At 41.8% G+C, this 10948-nt stretch overlaps 1 protein-coding gene across 3 annotated transcripts in view; it reads right to left on the reverse strand.

Annotated features, from left to right (window-relative positions):
* Positions 1-10948, reverse strand: part of GPRIN2 (G protein regulated inducer of neurite outgrowth 2) — a 34731-nt gene that overhangs the window by 21106 nt on the left and 2677 nt on the right. Inside the window, exon 1 of one of the 3 annotated variants that reach the window (XM_054072045.1) lies at positions 992-1142. The exons of 1 other annotated variant lie outside the window; for it this stretch is intronic. The gene's annotated coding sequence lies outside the window, so the exon portion shown is untranslated. Of the gene's footprint in view, positions 1-991; positions 1143-9009; positions 9564-10948 lie in introns of those variants that run through there. One more of the 3 variants, XR_008450765.1, reaches the window with a different exon arrangement.

Below are 10948 nucleotides of genomic sequence, written 5' to 3' on the forward strand. Positions count from 1 at the left end.
CTCATCTAAATTTCCCCTCTTTCACCTTAAGATCACTACTCCTCATCCTATCCCCACATTCCCTGATAAAGAGCCCCTCCCCAACTTTCCTGTAGCCCCTTTCAGTACTGGAAGGCTGCTAAATGGTCTCCCTGGAGCCTTCTCTGCTCCAGGCTGAACAACCCCAGCACTCGGACTAAACCACAGAAGAGTGTGAATAACACAGAGGGGATGGTATAAAACCACACTGACTTGGACTGTCCTTGACTGCTGTAGAACCACCTGCTTGAGCTACTTGGCATGAATATTTTCAGCCTGCAAAAGGCAACACTTGGCATTAATGACTTGAAGTTCCACTGAGAATTAAGGAAAAGGCAAGAATGCACATGGCAGTCTTTTCTAGTGATGGCGACAGGAGACTGGGGTCCAGTCTCTACTCTAAGGGTGCTTTATTCCTTTAATCTAATCTACCTGGGTTACAAAAACTGGGACTGAAAGTTTCCCCTGGAGATGATTATTGCCTGAGTTGCATGACAAAGCACATGATAGACTAATAAAAAGCTGCTGTTAAAAAGCAGTAACAGCCTTACTCTTTAAGGACTCCACTATAATATATTGAAGATGGACAGATCAATGGAAAAAAAGCGATTTTTAAACATCTAAGTAAGGATATGCCAGGCTGGGGGCCTCTATATCTATTTTAAGAAAAGAAGAGCTGCCAGACACATTTAGGGTGTTTATATCCAGTGATTTCTGCTGCTTCTGCCTGGGAGAAGATAACTGCTGGTTAGATAGTCCAATTGTAGCAAGTACGTGCTATGAATAATCATCTATCCTGCAATTTTATTTTTCTGTGACAAGGAAGACGATTTGTGTGGGTTTATCTCATCTGTTCATTTTAGAAAGCCATTATGAAATCTGCCAGGTCATCTACATTCATCTTGCTTGGGAATAATGCTGTAACACTACTGACATGACTATTTTCAAGGAGCAACATAGATGCAGTACTCACCTCCGAGAGATTAATCTTTTTGAAAGCTGTCAGGCTGTTTAGTACCATGGGAACTGGTGCTTTTGAGCCATGCCATCTTTCTTTTTCATATTGGATTTAAAAGCAGCTTTCTCAAGAGAGCAGACCAGTTCTTTTGCTTTTATTTTTCCCTGACAGTTTACAAGCCAGTCTGCTGACACAAGCAATCACATATATTACAAAGACTTGGAAAACCTCTACTTTTTTTCTTTTTTTAAATCAAATAGAACAACAGCTGATTACAGAGAATCATAGAATCATTGAATAGTTTGAGTTGGAAGGGACATTAAAGATCATCCCGTCCCAATGCCCCTGTGATAGGCAGGGACACCTCCCACTGGCTCAGGCTGCCCAAGGCCCCATCCAGCCCAGCCTTCAACACCTCCAGGGATGGGGCAGCCACAGCTTCCCTGGGCAACCTGTGCCAGTGCCTCACCACTCTCATGGTGAAGAATTTCCTCCTTATGTCCAGTCTAAATCTGCCCCTCTCCAGTTTATAGTCTTTGCCTCTCGTCCTGTCACTACAAGCCTTTGTAAACAGTCCCTCCTCAGCTTTCTTGCAGACCCCCTTCATGTACTGGAAGGTAAAAAAGATCCCTCTTTCAAACATGTTTTGTTATAAACCAAAGATTTCATGACGTGAAAGCTTGAATTTCATCTTGAATCAAGGGACTATCACATGGGCACTCCGCTCTCACTTCTCCTTTTCCCAGATCTCATTTCCTCCCACACGCAACCACTGTTCTCTCCCCTGTTCTCTACAGTTGCTTAATATCCCGTAGCGGAAAATAATCAATAATTGAGCAGAAAAAAACCCTTCAAGCCAGTTTTGGGGTAGCTTTAAGCTGCCTTTCATGCAATAAGGGCTTTGGCCTTTTTGATAATTTAATCACATGTTTAGCTTGCCCTACATTTCATTGCCTATCTTCCATCTGTTCTGTTCCTCTCAACTGGAAAGGAGGGAAGCCAGCACCACAGAAGCCAGCAGGGCTCCCAGGGCCCGTTCCCAGAAAAAAAACTCCGTTCAAAACATCACTTTGAGGATTCACTGATAATTCTGTCTATCACAAATTTGGATCTGAACTCTTTTCAAATACATGTTCGTGTATTTACTAAACCTCTTCAGTTTAATTCTGCAAATGGCGTGATTTGAAAAAATGATTTGATCTTTGGACAACAAATAGAAACAAAAGCATTGGACTCCTTTCTAGATCTGAGCTGGTGCCCAGAGCCGACTGCTGTGAACAAAGACTGCTGCAGAGACAGTTAGCCGTGCTTAATGGGAGTCAAGCATCTAGATAAAGACTTTAACTCTGATGCCTCAGTTCCCAGATGTAAAATAAAGGAATCGGTGAGAAGCTGGAGAAAGCACCAAGGAAAACACTGTACAAGAGGAAAGTTCTGCAGCTTTGGAGAATAATTTCTGATGGTGATACACTTTGAAAAAACATAGCCCTGTAGCTCCAAGGAAGGCTTTGTTTTCCCACATGATATTTCTGAACCATTTTAGATCACAGTCATCTTAGCTTAGTTGTCTGTTGGATTCGTGGCCTGTAGATTGACTCCAGCACACTAAAACTCATAATCCAGCCTCCCTTTCCCTGGACAACATGCTTGGGCAGTATTTCCATCCTCATTTCTGCCCCATACAGCAGGAGTCCTCCTATACAGGTCTCCCTGACTTCTCTCAGACAAGCTGAGAGGCTCCTGAGGAGAGACTATGATGGAAGGAAGAGAAATGGAGAACAGAAGCTTCAGGAAAGTTGGGGAATTGGAAGAGGATTTGGATCTAGTCCCTGTGGCTGCCTATACGGGTCACCCTCGGAAAAGGCATGACCCTTGATTAAATGGAACAGAGACAAAATCATTATGCAACCAGGGTGACAATCCAAATTAGACAAAAACTGAGAGCAACAGCTCTCTATATTGAATAAGGCTTACACCAATAAGACCTATAAAGTAGTACACACAGATTTCAGAGCAGCCCCACAGCAAGGAAATAATGCTATTTCAAGTGCATCCAGCGTGAGAGGCAGTGCAGTGAGATGGGCTGTAAGCCCCGGGCTAGTTCTGCCTGCAGTAATCTGCAGGGTTGACTCTGTGACAGATTGAGATGCAGTAACAGTGTTAATGCACTAAATCTTGTTCTAATCTATTAGTTTATGTAACCTTTGCTCATGGACATACTGACTCTTAGGCCTCAGGAATCTAAAGAAAATCTTCTTTTTAACTGCCTCTCATCCTTCAGCCCTGAGTTGCCAAACAAACAAATAGTTCATCAGAGTTCTTATTCATTCTCTTTGAGGAAAAATTACGTTGGTAGGGGGTAAAAAGGGTATTCACTCAAGTCTTAAGCACCAGTGTACTTCTCCACACACACAACCGAAGTTATAAAATAAGCTGTCTAATTGTAGGCAGGTGTCCTTCAGGATAGCATTTCCAACCACAGAATGTATCATTTGAGCCTCAGGCTGGGAAAGGGGCAGAAACTGCTTACTTAGTTCTTAGGGAAAAATTATTGCTTTCTAGCATTCAGGCATCACCCTTCTCAGCAACGATATCTATGGGAATGACAGCAATTCTTCTTATCTGGAAAGCTATTCTTTAATCCTTCTCCTAGAATGTTTTCACGTACATTTTAAGTGAGGGGCTAACAACAGAAACAGTGTGCAGCCTTCTTCGACTCGTAGAATCATTAAGGCTGGAAAAGACTTCTAAGATGATTCAGTCCAACCATTAACAACACCACCGAGCCTAGTAACCATGTCCTGAAGCACTTCATCCGTACATTTTTTGAACATCTGCAGGTACGGTGACTGCCACTTCTCTGGGCAGCCTGGTCCTATGCTTCACCAAACATTCCTGCTGTAGCAGTCATAGTTCAAGTCACTACTACATGAAGTGTGCCCATATCATCTTATTTTGGCCCTTCCCGGCTAGGCTCTAACACAGATTTGTGAAAGGATTTGAGTTATGATGAGCCCTTTCTGTTTTGTTTTGTTTTGTTTTGGGGGGGGTTGTGGCATTCGTTTTTGTTTTGGTTTTTGTTTATTCCTGCCAATTGAATAGTTCCAATAGCTGTGATGATGTTGCCCATGTGGCATTTGTTATCTACACTATATCTGATTTAATTTCTGACCCTTTGTATTGAGGATTCATGCACAGGCCGAAGCTGATTGATATCACTTGGAATTAAATATATTTGGAGCCAAATCCCATTGTATTAGATTTATTTAGGAGAGGTCGAGGTATTTTTGATAGATCCTAGGCACTGTCACTACTAGACATTCTATCAATGGATCATCTATTCCTTATTACTCATGCAAAAGCAGGATAAGAACAGGCACTGTGCCTTTTTCTACTAAGCCCACCTACATATGAGGATGGTCTCTTAGCAGATTCTGTGATTACACTGAACTCTGCATTCTGGCAGAGCCAGAACCTGAGTCCAGATAACACCTGTTGTGTTTTCACTCCGCCCTGTGCAGCAGCCAGCAGAGAGGACCCAATGCTGGTGCCCTCCCTGCAGCCTCCCTGCTGATTTGCAACAAGAAAGGAATCACTTATGCAGGTGAAGCAAGGTCTTCATTATAGGAAAAGCTTATTCTTTTTTCCCTATACTAGGGATTTTATTTTTTTCTCACACCCTTGACCCTCAGTCAAGATCTCATTACAGCCTTGCCCAGGCTTTTGGGCATCCTTTTTTTTTTTTTCCAAACATAGAGACGTATAGGATGCCACCTGTAAACCTGTTGTTGCTATACACTGGAGCAGGTTTACATGCATGTGCCAGCAGAAACAACTCTAAGTTAGAGCAAACAGATCTTCTTCCACCTTCAGTATTTCATTCCAGTTGTATATTCTCCCAGAACCGAACATCTAATTTTGCTCTCAGTTACAAGTTTGTACCCCCTAAGGTTGTACCAATCAGGGCTATATTACATATGGTATAATTGTTATGCCACATACATGACTGGAGAAGAATAGCCTGAGGGGAGACCTTATCGCTCTCTACAGCTCCCTGAAAGGAGGTCACGGTGAGGTGGGCGTTTGTTTCTTCTCCCAAGTAACAAGCAATAGGACAAAAGAAAATGGCCTCAAGTTGCAGCAGGGGAGGCTTAGACTGAATATTAGGAAAAAATGCTTTACTGAAAGTGCAGTGAAGCATTGGAACAGTGTGCCCAGGGACGTAGTGGAGTCACCATCCCTGGAGTGTTCAAAACACATGTAGACTTGGCACTTTGGGACACGGCTTAGTAGGCACAGCGGGGTTGGGCTGACGGTTGGACTGGATCATCTTAGACATCTTTTCCAACCTTAATGATTCTATGACGCTGTGCTTTCCTGCACTTCATCCAAACCTTCAGATGCAATTCTGCCTCTGGGTTGATCGGCATGCTTAGCATTCTCTCCTCATTTATCTTAGAGTACTCATATCTTATTTGCATTATGTCTGGCGTAAATCCATTACCCATTCCAGAGGGAGTCAGAGTTAGGAAATATCACCTAAAATAAAAACAAGTCTCTGCCATGGAGCAACATTTGTTGTCCATCACTACAGCTGTGCGAACAGTTTACTTTGCATGTGTACACAGGTAATCTCACAAGGCTTTGTCAAAGTTATGAAATTTAGATTATTATTTCCAAGTTAAGATAGCGTACAAAGGAGAACACAAAGACAGATATCGCCCCCAAAAGGCTTTAAAGCTGTGGAAGCCAGAGCTTCACAAGTTATTTTCCCTGCAAAAACCTATACAGGCCTTGTGTACATCATTTGTGAACTTGGAGCTTTTGAATAAAAGTCATTTTGAAGAAATATTTTGTGCTATTTTTTTTTTCTTGAAACAGCAACAGCTGCTGACTTTCTTAATGCAATTTACACTAGCAAAAAAACTCCACAACCAGGAGAACATGTTCCAGTAAAAGCAGGCTAGGCCTGGTCTTTCTGAAATTACTATTGCAAAAATAGGAAAATTCAATTGAAAGGAATAAAAGTTCAAGTTTTCTGCATTCTGTTTCATAGACCAAAGGAAAAAAAAGGCCACATCTAAGAGTACTTTTTGGTTTGCTCTACTGATTCACGTGAAAGCCCAGCTTTGGACAGGAGGTGGTGCTACAGCTTGCATAAATTTTAGAATTGGGAACAAGCAAACTAAAAGCGAAAGGAAAAGGTAAAAAAAAAAAAGCAAAATATTCCAAGTTCTGTAGAAGTGCTGATATCCAGACTTTACCTCTGTACACCTTCATATCAGTAGGCATAATAGTAACACTGCTGAAAAGATTTGTAAGAGGGCCCTAAAGAGAAAGCAAATGCACAGTGAATTCACGTCTATCAGGGACTTCAAGTACCAAGCAAAAGATGAGTATCGAAGCATGGAAAAAACCTGCCTTGCACAGCGTGCTCTGTGTGAACTGTAGAGGTTTCTCATGTGCCCAAGGCTCCATTGGAGAGTTCTGTGCCAGCAGAAAAGTGATTGGACAGATAGCGCTTGAGAGGAGGATTTGCACAGGTCCAGAAAGCATCCTGCCTGCCTAAAGAGTAGCTGCAGCATAAGGGGTTTCACTGGGCTAAGATGAAAAAGTAAAGTAGCGGTTTTAAGCTGAAAGAGGGGAGATTTAGATGAGATCTTAGGAATAAATTCTTTACTGTGAGGGTGGTGACGCACAGAGAAGCTGTGGCTGCCCCATCCCTGGAGGTGTTCAAGGCCAGGTTGGATGGGGCTTTGAACAGCCTGATCCAGTGGGAGGTGTCCCTGCTCATGGTAGGGGGTTGGAACTGGATGATCTTTAAGGTCTCTTCCAATCCAAACCATTCTATGATTCTATATGAAACCAAAAGAATTAATGAGGTTAATGCTATCTTAGAACTGCCCTCCCCCCATCCCTCTTTTCACTGCTTTCCTCCCTAATCTGTTCCAGAGTCACTAAACATGGCAGCTTTTAAAGATTTGTTTCCTATTGTCCATGCTGGCTTTGTCTCCATCTCAACTCCATGCCTGTAATTTTACCAGGAGAGCAGTTCTGGATTGTAGCCTGAGACACTGAAGAGTGCCCAAAGGAAACTACCATCAACAGCTAAGCTGAGAAAAAAACAATTCTGGCAGACTCATTGCCTTCTGGATGCACTTATTTTCCCATTCTCATCTTTTTCTTGGAAAGGAAACTAACCAATGTCTCCCAGAATGAATCCAAAGGATATTTTACGGCAGAGTAGATCTTTCTTTCACATTTTCTTTTCTGAAACAGTCAATTATCCACAGCCTGCTAAAGCTAAGAACTCAATGTTAGTCCAAGGCCAATGGTAGATTGTGGGAGAAAGTCTTATCTCAATTACACGAGTGTGAATCTGGAGGAACGCCAGTTGCTAAACAATCTATAAAATAAGGATAACAATAACTATTATTTTAAATAGCTATTGTGATGGTTAACTACCAGTAATTGATGTTGGTGCAGAAACAAGGAGCCTGAGAATGAAAGGCACTGTAGAAATTCTAAGCACTCATTATTTCTGTCATTCATAATTATACTTTCAATGTAATCTATTTGTTGTAGTTAGGGTGCCCATCAATGCTCCCTGCAGACTCTAATCTGTTACGTCCCTGGCTGATTCACCAGCCTCAATTAAATTAGCCACACTTTAACTGGGAAAAAAGTTGCCCCCTTTGCACAGTTCCAGCCGAAGGTGAACTGTGAAAGTTAGAATTCACAAACACGAGGAAGAGGGTACAAAGGCAGGAGAACTTGGTTACATTTCACTTCCAATGCCTGGATTTAAAGATCATCCTAGGGTTGCCAAGTGGGATTCATTTTTTTTTAAGAAAAGGCAAAAAAAAAATTAAAAATCCTTTAACTGAAAGGGATCTGTTGTAACTTTGGACTGAAACTATCAACTGAGTTATCCTAAAATTACTTTCCATTAGAAAAATTTACTGATGTTTGTGATTCTACAGCTCTGTCTTCTTTAAGTATTTCTCTATCCACTGTCAATACTGTTTGCAGGAACGCCTCATAAGAGATTACACACAGTCAACTTTATGTAAACAGAGCAGTATAAAAGGTGTCGAGCAAATATTTCACAAAGGTATCCCATTAAAAAACCCACATGGATTCCCATTTCACCCACTCTAGTGGAAATTATAAGAATATCCTATGATATACAATGCAAACATGTTATTTCAGTTGATGCCTCACCAGCAACGTGACAACACTGCTTTTAAATTACTGCATTTTAGAAAACTGCTGCGTGACAGAATATTCTTTAGCTTGAGTGTTCTGACCTTTGAAATCCATTCTTTAGGAGACTACAGTCCAACTTCCCTTTCTATTTTTCAGAGGGTTTAAGAGCAACATTATAGTAAATTTTCAGGCTTACCTTTGCTACTCATCTCTTCCAGTGCCACATCTGCCTTTTCAGCACCAGTTTCAGCTTTAACCAAACACGAAGAGATCCTCCACCTGAGCAGCCATGAAAATAGTACCGTAATTTCAGCATTCAAAATGAGACTAACCATCACCAAAGCAAGGAAGCCGCCTGTAAGCAAAGTGGTGTCAGGCATACACAGTAAAAACCACAGTATTCAGCATCTCCCCAGATGTTGAGCTCTGCAGTTTCATTAGAATGTGTATTTTCAACAACATGACAGGAATGCGCCACCTGAGTTAGAAAACCAGAAAACTTACTTAAGTAATGTGTTACTATTTGGGAGCCTGACACCTTACTTTTGTTGCTAATGCTACAAAAATAAACCGGGGTGTATGCAGGACCCTCTGCCTTGTATTGTAAATTAAGATGCCTTGGTCATTATCCTGAAGTATAGTAAATATAATTCTATAGCTACAAACAGAATTGTTACGTGCGTTTTGAAAGGCCAAAGTTTCTGTAAGAAGGAAGACCTGATATGCACATGGAAAAATGTATCTACTTTGTTCAAAAAAAGCACCAGAAACTTAGAACATTTATAGTACAATATATAGGTCCACAAAACATTAACCTCTCACCTTGCTCTCAGCTGTTCCAGAGATCAACTTTCTCTGAGGAAACACAATTATTTTTCAAATCCAGCAGGTGAGAAACACAACTGAATAAATATTCACAGCCTCAACCGAGAAGCAGAGAGCGTGAATCCATCATGGAGAAGGTTGAAATGTGCAGAACACACACCTGTTAAGGCAGTACTGTATACTTGAAATGAACAGCCTTGTTAAAATGCCCAAAATTAGGCATTCGTGTCTCTTTAGACACTTCCAGAACTCTGACAGAGAACTGAGGTTACAGCACGGGAATGCAGACAGATCAACATTATCTCACATTTAAACTTCGGGCTGGAGCTTTAAAACAATAAAGGAAAATATACCAGCTTCTGGATGGAAGCAATTGGGGACCATAATCAGACACAGTGGATGCAGAGAAACAGCCTTCAGCCTGAGCTTTCCTGTACTACATGCTGCAAGCAGGCACATCCAGGCGCATGGCAAACAGTATTGATGTGTTTAGCTTATATTAATTAACATTAGTTCCTTCAGGTGTGGTGATGTAGAGGGTGAAACAGGAAACCTGTAAAAAATTAGGAGTAGAAAGAAGGTTAGTAATCAGAGATAAAGGATGATATAATTGTGTTCCTCACATCCTGTATTTATTATTTCAAACTGGTGCCAGAACTCAGCACAGAAAGACTGGAGAACAGGAAAGCTGTGGTACAGCACAGAGTCAAAATAGCCATTTTGCCATTAATTCCTTCCACAGGAACTTAGAGAGGGGTAAGATCTGCTCCTCCAAGCTCACCGCATCCCATCCACTGATTCGCCAGAATGAGAGCCGACTCTGCCGATGAATATTGCCTCTCAGACATACACACACTTCACGCCCCTCTACACAAGCAGCACAACTTGCGTGGGAGACTGAGCATCTGGCTAGGATGATTTTCACCATTCAGTGCCCTTCTGCAAAGCAGTCAGAGACTTAGAGCAACTTTACGGCTCCCCGCACAGACATAAATGTGACCTCAAGCAGCAACATCATCATAGAAAGCACAGAGTTGATCCCACATAAAACTTTCCATTGTCTCAAACTTTCTTATGGCTATTATCCTGATAGGTGCCAAACCGCTGAGCAAAAAGTCTGTAATTCAATATTACTACTAATTCAGTGTAGAAACAAGAACAGCAAAAGCACTGATGATGTCATATTTATTTAACAGCTAACTACGTTAAAAGTGCAATATGGAGCCTTTTCTTCGTGTTGTAGAAGTGATCTAAATACTTTCTCACTTATGGAGGACTCAAAAAGAAACCAAAAGAGCTAAACACACTACATCTGCAGCAGGACATTGTAAACGCAATCGACAGAATTCTAAGATTCCACAGCAACAGATGACATTTTATTGTAGTCCTACTGGTTTAATTCCTCGGCATTTATCACAGAGTCATAGAATCATTTGGTTGGAAAAGACCTTTGAGATCATCGAGTCCAACTGTACCTGCCCACTACTAAACCATATCCCTAAACACCTCAACTACCCGTCTTTTAAATCCCTCCAGGGATGGTGACCCAACCACTTCCCCGGGCCTCCTCTGCAGGTGCTTGAGAACCCTTCCAGTGAAGAAACTTCTCTTAATATCCAGTCTAATCCTCCACTGGCACCCCTTGAAGCCATTTCCTCTCATCCTATCGCTTGGTGCTTGAGAGAAGAGACCAACACACATCTTGCTACACTCTCCTTTCAGGTAGTTGTAGAGAGTAATAAGGTCCCCCCTCAGCCTCCTCTTCTCCAGACTAAGCAGCCCCAACTCCCTCACTGCTCCTCGTAGGATTGTTCTCCAGCCCTTCACCAGCTTCGTTGTACATTTCTTTGGAATTTAGGTTGAACATCACTACGCAAACGCAATAGCTGCAAACAGAACCGGCGTATGTAATACAAACAGTCGTTAAACCAGAGGTGT

The sequence above is a fragment of the Cuculus canorus genome, chromosome 7 (genome assembly GCF_017976375.1).
Source record: "Cuculus canorus isolate bCucCan1 chromosome 7, bCucCan1.pri, whole genome shotgun sequence".
Lineage (NCBI taxonomy): Eukaryota > Metazoa > Chordata > Aves > Cuculiformes > Cuculidae > Cuculus > Cuculus canorus.